The sequence below is a fragment of the Aethalodelphis obliquidens genome, unplaced genomic scaffold, assembly GCF_003676395.1.
Source record: "Aethalodelphis obliquidens isolate GAN/ISIS:26980383/991018 unplaced genomic scaffold, ASM367639v1 scaffold53, whole genome shotgun sequence".
In the NCBI taxonomy this organism is placed as follows: domain Eukaryota; kingdom Metazoa; phylum Chordata; class Mammalia; order Artiodactyla; family Delphinidae; genus Aethalodelphis; species Aethalodelphis obliquidens.
The window spans coordinates 4,106,426-4,118,701 of record NW_020837997.1 but is presented as its reverse complement, the minus strand read 5'-3'; the positions used below and the strand labels follow the sequence as shown (position 1 = coordinate 4,118,701).

At 41.7% G+C, this 12,276-nt stretch overlaps 1 pseudogene; it reads right to left on the bottom strand.

The window, feature by feature from the left end:
• Positions 1 to 5,790: 5,790 nt before the first annotated feature.
• LOC113608478 (olfactory receptor 7D2-like) lies at positions 5,791 to 6,669 on the bottom strand (annotated as a pseudogene).
• Positions 6,670 to 12,276: the final 5,607 nt, after the last annotated feature.

Sequence of the window (12,276 nt, the reverse complement as noted above, 5' to 3'; positions counted from 1 at the left end):
GTTCCCTGACCAGGGATTGAATCCCGGGCTGCAGGAGTGAAAGCCTGGAATCCTAACCACTAGGCCACCAGGGAACTCCCTAGAGACTCTTTAAATAGGAGCTTAAGACTAGCAGTTCTTTAAACTGTAGTCCTTTGTTCTACACGAGCCCGGGAAAATCCTTTCCCTTCAGTTTAAGCTACGTGCGTTCCTTTATATTTGTCTTTAGCCCACTGCTACTTTTATGAATTCAGAATAAAAGCTGATTTTTTTTAAAAGTACTCAGTTACGCCTTGAGAATCTAAGTAGATAAATAAAGCTGCTTCCTAAAGACAAGTTCCAGCCTCAGGCCTTTGACAATCCTTCTGATTTAATATTTGTGATAACTAAAAAAGTTTCTCTACCTTACCCAAGAAGAAGGCACATAGATCAACTGCCGTCTTCTACACACCACTATAAGTTAGTCATTCACCTGAGAAGACACAGGTGAAATAAGTCAACTTACCAGCTGGAAACTGGGACCATTTATTGAGTGCTGTCTGTTCAGCCTCACTTCATCTGTCAACTGCAGTACCTTTCATGCTGGTACCACCTGATAGATCAGTTGGGCTTATAGTGCATTATTTCAGGGGGGCAGCTCACAGGGCTTCCATCTTCCGTTTGTCTTCCTGAAGTCCCTGCACCCTGTCCACTTGCAGTGCTCCATGCAGGTCTTTGGGTGCTTGGTGGGGGGCAGTTGCACATCTGTGAGTGAAGGTGGTGAGTGTTCTGCAGATCAAAAGTTTTCCTCAGCTCATTAGTGAAGAAATAGCAATTATTGACTGGCTCTTGCCTACATTTGAAAAAAAAAATGTACCCTAGAGGCCAAGCCCAAGGGGAGAAGAGCACTTTCTCTCAGCATTGAGTAAAATATGACTCTTTCTTTAATTAGGAGCCCTGGGAACCCAGCACAGCTACTCCCTCAACCCAGTTCCTCCATCATGTCAAGTAACAGGGCAGAAGGAAACTGAATTCCCATCGCCACCTAAGTGGCTCAGAGCTCTTGCATCTCATTGCACTGTTCTGCCAGTTCTTGGGACAGACATGATACCTTACACAGTCTCTCTGGAGAGGACTTGTAATTATACTCCTACCCGGTCTTCTTGTCTCACTGTGGCTTTCAGTTGTTGGGGCCTCTCCAGCAGGAAGCAGCTCTGTCTTATGTAATGTTTGGGTAACTCCACTCCACTCAGGAGTTTTTCCTCTCTAGGGAACCAGTGAATATCAGTTAAGTGCCTTACACTGGACTAGGCTTTGGGAAGAAAGACATGGTACTGTCCTTAAAGGAGTAAAGGTCTAGGAGGAGAGACAGATATAAACAACAAATGAGATAGTTAGTATGGCCTGGTAATCCATTAACGAGGCCCCGAGGAGGGATGCTGAACTTTGGAAGTTCAAGGAAAGCCATATTGAAGAGATGATGCAAGCTACGTGTAGAAGGCTTATTTATAGTGTTCAGGATCAGATTTGAATAAGCACGTCAATCCTGAGTGCAAAGGCACAGAAAAACACATATAACATTCTCTGACATGTAAAAGGACAATCTTTGAAGTAGGAGGTAAAGCTGAAGAGATAACATGGGACATTATATAACACTTACACATGTACATCAGGACTTTATCAATCTCAATTTAAATGTTAGTTGAAGTTGATGGAAATCCATTGGCATTTGATGCGATTTGCTGCGTAGGAAGAACGGTAGCCTGTGCATGCTCCTTAGTAGAATGGAACGAAGGGGGCCTGTTCATATTTGCTGCATAATAAACTACCTCAAACACCGTGGTTTAAAACAACCACCATTTACTTCGTTTACAATTCTGTTGCTTGACAATTTGGGCTGTTCTTAGCTGGGCTTACCATGTGCTTGCAGTTGGCTGCTGGTTTGGTTACTTGCCCTTCACTCCGGTCTCATCCCCCAGTAGTCTAGATGGGGCCTGTACACATGATGCCAGAGGGTTCCAGAAGAGCGCAAGCTCCACTCTGCAGGGTGCTTTTCAAGCCCCTGCATGTGTCATGTTTGCCTGCACCCCATCGCCCAGTGCAGTCACATGAGTCAGCCCAGTGTGGAAGGGTCCTCAGAATTACACAGAAGGGACATGGGTACAGGAAAGGGAAGAAATGGTACCTATTTTTACAGTTGCCACAAGGCCAGTGTTTATATTGCAAGAATTTCAAATGAGGGAGAATAGCTTTATATAGATACAATTGACATATAAGAAGCTGCACATTCTTAACATATACAATTTGATAAGTTTTGACCTATATGTACACTTGTGAAACCATTGTCACAGTCAAGGTGGTGATCCCCCAAAAGTTTCCTCATGTCCCTTTGTAATCCTTCCCCATCATTACCCAGGCAACCAATGAACAGATAAGATTCTTGTTCTCTGGCGCTTCGGTCACTAAGATTTGTTCATCTGTTTATTCAACAAATGTCCGTTGATGCTCTGTTCCAGACCTATGGCCTCCTTCTCCATGCAAGGACTCTTCTGTCTAGAGACCAGTATTTTACGTCCGTTCTCTTTTGGGCCTTAGGAAAACTAGGGTCTAACCCTTACTTTTTTTTTGGCAATATTTGGAGTTTTTTTTTTTTTTTCTTGGCTGCGCTGCACAGTTTTCAGGATCTTAGTTCCTTGACCAGGGTCTAGTCCTAACCACTGGACCGCCAGGGAATTCCCTATTATTTTGCTTTTTTTTTTCTTAATTTATTTATTTTTGGCTCCGTTGGGTCTTTGTTGCTGCACGCAACGAGAGAAATCTAGTTGTGGTGAGCAGGGGCTACTCTTCGTTGTGGTGCACAGGCTTCTCACTGCGGTGGCTTCTCTTGTTGCAGAGCACAGGCTCTAGGCGTGCGGGCTTCAGTAGTTGTGGCATGCAGGCTCTAGAGCGCAGGCTCAGTAGTTGTGGCACACCAGCTTAGTTGCTCCGCGGCATGTGGGATCTTCCCGGACCAGGGTTTGTACCCTTGTCCCCTGCATTGGCAGGCGGATTCTTAACCACTGCACCACCAGGGAAGACCTTTTTACTTTTTTGAATGGGAGGTAAGAGTGGCGGAAGCTGCTGGCATGTGGTGGATAAGGCCACAGATGCTGCTAAACATCCTACAATGCGTAGGGCAGTACCCGTCCCCCCCTCCAAGAATTATGTGGCCCCAAATGTTAACAGTACCGAGGTTGAAAATCCCTGTGGTAGAATAATAATTTCTATACCTGCAACTAATTGAAAGATGAAGGACAGTCAGACACTGTTCAGGCTTATTAGGATGGTCCTATCTTGGCTTCATCTTACTCCAGTGCCCCAGGTCACCAGGGCCAGAGGTCCCATAGAATGGTTGGAAGCTAAGACATTGCACTGAATAAAGTGATTTTTTTTTTTTCCAGTAGCAATCAGTTTTTTTTTTTTTTTTTTTTTTTTGCGGTACGCGGACCTCTCACTGTTGTGGCCTCTCCCGTTGTGGAGCACAGGCTCCGGATGTGCAGGCTCAGCAGCCATGGCTCACGGGCCTAGCCGCTCCACGGCATGTGGGATCTTCCCAGACCAGGGCACGAACCCGTGTCCCCTGCATCGGCAGGCGGACTCTCAACTACTGCGCCACCAGGGAAGCCCAGCAATCAGTTCTTATCTCACACTCAGACCTCTCCTGGAGAAGAATGCAGCTGGGCAGAGCTTTGTGGGGTGCAGGATCCTGCCAATAGATACACCTCTTTTTGGCACAAGATGGGGGCACAAATAAATAAATATTGTATTCATGAATATGGTATCCACTGCTTTTTCAAAATGTGTACATTTGATACTTAACACTGATTTTCTATAATCACCCCAGCAATTATTTACACATGAAGAATCTGAGGCTGCTTAGAGACAGAGAGTAAATAATAAAGTTAGGATTCCAACATTGGAATCTGCCTGCGTCCAAATCTTGTATTCAACAAGAGGGTTCCTCATTCCTCAAGTCAACCCAAGACAGGTTTTAATTCTTTGCTCTCGTTTCAAGAGAATCTCCCCATGGAGCTGAACCAGTATAAAGGATGCTCTGCCCTCCCAGTTCCCTGTTGTAGGGAGTCCTTGTTTGGGGCCATTTCCTGGTCCAATCCTTAGTCTCTAGATCCAGGAAAGTTCTCTCCTGGACTCTACAGATCTGATTTCCAGCACATGGTGCTCCTGGGGCGATTCAGAGGGCTGAGCCTTGCACAGGGCCCTCTCCTACATGACGTCCTCAGTGCCCTAAGTCAGAGCTCTGGGGATTCATTCAGCCTCATCTAAATCCATAGCCTGATCAACCCTCTCTAGTCAGCTTTGCTACCTATTCCGCTGATAATGGATCCCTTTGTACCTTCACGTGGTGAACATGGGCCCAGACAGCTCTCATGGATCTTGTGATGGATAACAATTATTGAGTGCTTGGGCTTCCCTGGTGGCGCAGTGGTTGAGAGTCCGCCTGCTGATGCAGGGGACACGGTTTCGTGCCCCGGTCCGGGAAGATCCCACATGCCGCGGAGCGGCTGGGCCCGTGAGCCATGGCCGCTGAGCCTGCGTGTCTGGAGCCTGTGCTCCGCAACGGGAGAGGCCACAACAGTGAGAGGCCCGCGTACCGCAAAACAAACACACACAAAAAAACAATTATTGAGTGCTTATACCAGACACTGTTCTGGACTCTCTTATGTGTACAATTTAATCCCCACCAGAACTCTTCAGGAAATATATTATGGGGCATAGAGGCACAGAGAAGTTAAATAACTTGCATGAGGTTGCCCTCGTAGTGAATGATGGCAATATTAACCCAGGGCCCTCTTAGCCTCTATGTTCTGCCACCCCTCAAAATATGATAAGTGCTATGGAAACGAATGAATAGGATGGTGGTCAGGGTGGGGCTCTCAGAAGAGCTGACAGTTTTGATTTGAAGCCCAACTTGTGAAAAGGAAACAGGTGTGTGAAGATTTGGGGAAGCAAGGGCCAGCCAAGGAAGACAGCGAGTAGATTGCTGTGGACCTTTATTCCAGATCAAATGGATTGACAAAGACCAGAATTTCCATTCTCTTAAAGTAGACACTACAGTGATTTTCCTAAAGAAGTTTCTTATTAAGTTTCTTATTATCCTCAGTATAAGTCAGTAGCCAACACCAAAGCAAGAATCAGTAAGTAAAACCTTACGGAGTGAGGGAGGTTGGTATGAGACGGTCCAAGTAATGGTTTTCAGACCAAGACCAGGGAAGAACATGGTCCAGTAGGCATGGTGCTAGGATAACCCGAGAGGGTTAAAAGATGAGCCAGTGTGTAAACTTTTGTTGTCACTCTTGTCCTCTCTTCTCCCCATCTGCATTCCTTGACTTGATTTCTCCTCCCATGATGCTTGTAGGAATCTATATCCTTGAAATAGTTTGTTTTCATGAGAAGTTTTGTTATTGGTTGGCCATTTTTTAAAAAACTTTTTTTTGGAGTATAGTTGATTTACAATGTTGTGTTGGTTTCAGGTGTACAGCAAAGTGAATTAGTTATACATATATCCACTCTTTTTTAGATTTTTTTCCTATATAGAGTTGGCCATTCTTTCTTGGTGGACAGTGAACATTCTGGTGTGCTGCTTCAAGTTTGTCTTTGGCTCAGGAACGTTTTCTTCTAGTATATCATAAATGGGATTTCTTTTCTATGTCTTCAGGTAACATATTCAGGAACACCAGTTATCAGCACTTGGGATCTCTGTTGCCTGCCCTTAACTTCCATTATCTCACTGAGAGTACGTTCCTCTAGTGAAAAGTCTCCTCAGAGCCCCCTTCAGTTCCTCAAACTGTAGATGAAGGGATTCAGCATGGGGGTGACTACCGTGTACATCCCCGAGGCTACTGAACCCTTTCTGGAGGGATGGGCTGTTCCAGAAGTGAGGGAGACCCCAAGGCCTGCACCATAGAACAAGGAGATGACTGAGAGGTGAGACCCACAGGTGGAAAAGACTTTATATTTCCCACCAGTAGATGAAATGCCCATTATGGAGGAGATAAGAATAAGAGAAAAGGATCCCAGTCAGGGAAATAACACCCAGCAGGCCAGTTACAAAATACAGCAGGATATCATTAACAAGGGCGTCGGAGCAGGTGAGCTTGAGAATCTGAGCAAGTTCACAGAAAAAGTGGGGGATTTCTGCCTCTTTGCAGAAGGACACCCTCAAAACCAAGCTTTGCAACAAAGAATATGTCAGGCAGATCAACCAATAAAGCAAAAGCAGGAGACCACAAAGGCAAGGATTCATGATGACCATGTAGTATAGGGGGTGACAGATGGCCACGAACCGGTCATAGGCCATCACTGTCAGTGGCAAATTATCTAGCCCAGCAAAGATCATGAAAAAATACATCTGGGTAAGGCAGCCTTCATACGTGATGCCTTTGTTCTGCGTCTGGATGTTCACTAACATCTTGGGGACTGTGGTGGTGCTGAAATAGATGTCAGTGAAGGACAGGTTGGAGAGGAAGAAGTACATGGGGGAGTAGAGGTGGGAGTCTTGAGATGATGGCCAGGATGGTGAGCAGGTTCCCTTATAACACAGACCAGGTACATGGACAGGAACAGCCCAAAGAGGAGGGGCTGCAGGTCCATATCTTCCGAAGGGCTCAGAAGGATGAATTTTGAAATAGCTGTTTGGTTCCCTGTTTCCATATAACTTATGGAAATTGCCTGGAAAGGGGCAAGGATAATATTGAAACAATGACAAAACAGGAATGTGCCATACATTTGAAACTCATTCACTTATGAAGTCTTATGTTTAATCTAGCATTTTCTAGACCAAGATCTCCTCAATAATACCCTCCCTTCCCTGCTTCAACCACTACTACCAGGAACACCTCTTTAAAAATGAATGTCCCACACCATGCAGAGGTGTCTTGCATCTTCCCTGACTCATGACTATTCCTTTGCTGTATAATTCCTGCGAAAGTACCAGCCTCGGTAACAACTCCTTTCTGCCTTGCCATTGTGGTCTCTTCAAGTTCCAGGGAAACGTAGAGAGAAAGAGATCATTGGGAGTTGCAGAATTTAATGATGTTTTATTACCCTCATGCCATTTGCCTTGAAATAATATCTTGAAGCAGACCATTCTCTGTCTCAGGTTTGACTCGGAGAAGGATATCGTGCAAAGATTTTATAGATAATTCCTCCATTATCATATAGTAACTTCTCCATTACTCTCCCAATTTGTCCCTCTGTCGTTGTCGTAATGATCAGTGTAGCATAATACACCCCAATTCCAAAGACCAAATCAGAACTCCCACCATACATTCTAATGGTGCCCTGCATGCTCGTGTTGCAGTTCTTTAAATTTCTTTAGGTTGAGAGGACTATGCCTTTTCTGTTTCATGTTAATTTTGTAACCTAATCACTTAGTACAGTACTTGGTATATAATAGGTGCTCTATAAATATTTGTTGAATAAATGACAGAAATTGTCAGGGTTTGTAGAGGCAATTCCCTATCATAAAATCTTTTTTTTAATTAATTAATTTTTGGCTGCATTGGGTCTTCGTTTCTGCACACGGGCTTTCTCTAGTTGCAGCAAGCGAGGGCTGCTCTTCGTTGTGGTGCGTGTTCTTCTCATTGCGGTGGCTTCTCGTGGCAGAGCACAGACTCTAGGCACGCAGGCTTCAGTAGTTGTGGCACGTGGGCTCAGTAGTTATGGCTCATGGGCTTAGTTGCTCCACGGCATGTGGGATCTTCCCAGACCAGTGATCGAACCATGTCGCCTGCATTGGCAAGCGGATTCTTAACCACTGCACCACCAGGGAAGTCCCTATCATAAAATCTTTTAACCAAGAACAAAGACCACTTACCATGAAGCCTTTTCAATTGAAAATAAAGAGAATGAGAGCCTTCTACCTTTTATGTCCCTCCTTAAAGTTGAAAAAAAAGTCTTAATTTCTGTTTGAATATTACGTCTCTACCACAGGAGGGAATTTCTAAACTAAGAGACAGTTATCCTCAATTTCATATACATTTAAGAAAAAGTTCCTTCCTTTGAGTTGAAATGTGTCTTTTTATAACTTACATGGTTTTAGTTCCTCTCTCTGAAGATCATTTCTCTTTGTCATTATAATATTTAGATATTTGTAGACATCTAAATGATTCTCTGCATCTCCTCATCTTCTATTTATTCCACAATTATTTGAGTGCCTACTGTATGCCAGGCAGTGGGTTAGAACTAAGTATAGAAAGGTAAGAGGCATGGGCTCTGCTTTCCTGTAGCGTTGAGTGTTATGGTAATGTTGCTGCCTTTGACTCCTCTGAGGTAATTATTCTGATTAAGACTCTTATGATCCATCCACTCAAGGAAAGTGATTAGTAGTATTACCTGGTCATACTTAAGGAATATTAACTTAGTTGAAAATTCAAGAAAGTTTGTAAAAGGAGATTAAGGAGGACAGGCAACTTTTAAAACAGTGCAATGGACATAAATACAGAAATATCAGTGGGACAGACTGGACAGTCAAACAGATATTAGCCAATATGAGAATTTAGTTTGTAATATAGATATATCACAACCCATAAAAGATAAATGATATAATAAATGGTGTTTAGAAAACTAGAAAACATTTGAAAAATACCTCAAAATAAATACCTAATAGAAAAGAGAGTGGCAAAACTGAAATCAGAACACTATTAGAAGTGAATACAAATAATGTATTTATATGACTTCATGAAGTGTTCAAGCTTCCTAAGTAGAAGAGCAGTGAAAGGAATCACAAAGGATTAGATGAGTAGTTTAAAAAACATTCAGTAGGGACTTCCCTGGTGATCCAGAGGTTAAGAATCCACCTTTCAATGCAGGGGACACGGGTTTGATCCCTGGTCTGGGAACTAAGATCCCGCATGCCATGGGGCAACTAAGCCTGCGTGCCACAACTAGAGGGTAGCCTGCACACCGCAACGAAAGATCCCGAATGCTGCAATGAAGATCACACATGCTGCAACTAAGACCCGACGCAGCCAAATAAATAAATAAATACATTCAATAAATCATGTGTTTATCAATAATACCAAATGACATGAGGTAGGGAGGATTTATAAGAAAATATAAAAGTGCAATAACAACATATTAGAAAGCTCGTAAAAACAGTAAGAAAAAAAACAAGTAGAAAAAAATAAAAGGCCAAATACAAGTGTATAAAAACATGAAAAAATGCTCAAGTTCCATAAATATATCAATGAAAACCAAAGTAAAGGAACAATTAGATGCTATTTTTATAGACTTTAGTTTTAGAGTAGTTTTAGTTTACAGAAAAATTGAGCAGAAAGTGGAGTTCCCATTTATTACCGCTCTCCCTGCTGGACCTTGGTTTTACCTATTATTAACATTTTGCATTGTTGTGATACATTTGTTATCATTAATGAACAATTATTCATACATTATTATTAACTAAAGTCCATAGTTTACTTTAGAGTTAACTCTTGGTGTTGTACTGTTTTATGGGTTTTGTCAAATGCATAATATTATTTATCCACCATTATAGTATCATACAGAGTACCCTAAAAATCCCCTGTGCTCCGTGTAATCTTTCCCCTCTCCAACCACCGGCAACCACTGATCTTACTGTCTCTATAGTTTTGCCTTTTCTAGGATGGCATATGGTTTGAATCGTGTAACCTTTTAAGACTGATTTCTTTTACTTACATATGCATTTACAGTTCTTCCATGTCCTTTGACGGCTTGATAGCTCACTCCCTACTATTCCTAAATAATATTTAATTGTCTGGATGTAACCACAGTTTGTTTACTGAAGAACATCTTGGTTCCTTCCAATTTTGGTCACTTATGAATAAAGCTACATAAAATTTGTATAAGTTTTTGTGTGGACATAAGTTTACAACTCACTTGGGTCAATACTAGGAACACAACTTCTGGGTGATATGGCAAGACTATGTTTCCATTTAAAGAAATAGCAAACAAAACAAAACAAAACCAGCCCCAGATTTAATGAGACTATCAAATGTTGGTCATAATAAGTGAAATGGCATGACTGTGTTTGAAAAGACGCCTTTCGGCTAAGCTATTCTAGAGATCAAGTTAGTAAGTATTTGGAACCCTGCAAATGTATATATACACTGGGAGCCCTCTATTTTAATTCTAAGAAAATAGGTTATTAGATTGGTCCCAAAAGATTTAGGTATGAGACTGTTGCAACATTACTTCTTACGTTATGGTGCTTTTATTTTATTTTATTGAACCGAATGGATGAATGAATGATTTTCTTTTTGGCCATGCCGTGTGGCATGTGGGATCTTAGTTCCCCAACCAGGAATCGAACCCATGCCCCCTGCATTGGGAGTGTGGAGTCTTAACCACTAGACCACCAGGGAAATCCATTATGGTATTTTAGAATGTACTGTGGAGTATTGCTGTTACAGTACAGGCATACCTCATTTTATTGTGCTTCACAGATACTGCATTTTTTACAAATTGTTAACTAAGTCTGTTGACGCCGTATTACCAACAACATTTGCTCACTTCATGTCTCTGTTACATTTTGATAATTCTCACAATGTCTCAAACTTTTCCTTATTATACTTGTTATATTATACTTACATTATACTTGTTTATTATCAGTGATCTTTGATGTTACTATTATTCACTGAAGGCTCAGATGACGATTAGCATTTTTGAGCAATAAAGTATTTTTAATTAAGGTTATACACATTGTTATTTTAGACATAATGCTATTGCACACTTAATAGACTACAGTCTAATGTAAACATAACTTTTATATGCACTGGGAAACCAAAAAAAATTCGTGCGACTCACTGTTGTGCTATTCGCTTTGTTGTGGTGGTCTGGAACCAAACTCGCAATATCTCAGGGGTCGGCCTTGTATAATGTTTATAGAACATTACTGTTAGAGTACAGATCTTTCTTGACTTATAAAGGGGTTATGTCCTGATAAACCCATTGTAAATTGAAAATATCATTAAGTTGAAAACACATTTAATACACCTAACCTACCCAACATCATAGCTTAGCCTAGCCTACCTTAAACGTGCTCGGAACACTTATATTAGCCTACAGTTGGGCAAAATCATCTAACACAAAACCCATTTTTAAATTGAAGTATAGTTAATTTACAATGTTGTGTTAGTTTCAAGTGTACAGCCAAGTGATTCAGTTATATCTATATGTAAAGAATATATTCTTTTCCATTAGAGGATATTACAAGATATTGAGTATAGTTCCCACAAAGCCTGTTTTATAATAAAATGTTGACTCACTCATGCAATTTATGGAATACTGTACTGGAAGTGAACAACAGAATGGTTGTATGGGTACAGAATGGTTGTAAGTGCATCATCGGTTGTTTCCTCTCCTGATTGCTCTGGCTGACTGGGAGCTGCGGTGGCTGCCACTGTCCAGCATCATGAGACTACTGAATGCTAATCGCTTTCACTTCATTATAAAGTCAAAAATAGTAAAGTTAAACCACTGTAAGTCAGGGACTATCTGAATACTGTTTGGAGTATTGCTGTTAGCATATAATGTTTATAGAGTGGAGATTTTTGAACAAACAAAATGGGACGGTTGAGAACACTAACATGACAAAGAGCCCATGTTATAATCGTAAGTGGGGAGAATAGGACAGAAAGCCATTCATTTAGAACAATAGCAATTTGGAGATGAACTCTGTGACTAGAAAGAAATTCACCAGAATGTCCACATTGATTATATCTATGGGATTATGGGTGCCTACCTTCTTTGGATTTTGTTTCTTCCTATTCTACATTTTTAAAAAATTATTTTATTTTTTGGCTGCCCCACATGGCATGCCGGATCTTAGTTCTGCAACCAGGGATTGAACCCACGCTCGCTGCAGTGGAAGCACAGTCTTAACCACTGGACCATCAGGGAAGTCCCTACATTTTCTTAATTTTCCACAATGAGAATATATTATTGATACTTTGTGATCAGAAAAAGTTATTTATAGAGAACTATATTCATATCTTGGAACAAATTTCAGGATGGCCTTTCCATTCTCCCTGTTCCCATGGGGTAGGTCAGGTATAGCCCCCTCAACAAAAGATAATTTATCATGAGCCATTATTCTAGGCTGACAGGGAATAGTGGTTGGAAGAGGAAAGGAAGGGAAAGCAGGAGTAAGATAAAAATATAAAGATGAAAATAAGGTGAAGGGACTTCCCTGGTGGCACAATGGTTAAAAATCTGCCTGCCAACGCAGGGGACACGGGTTTGTGCCCTGGTCCGGGAAGATCCCACATGCCATGAAGCAGC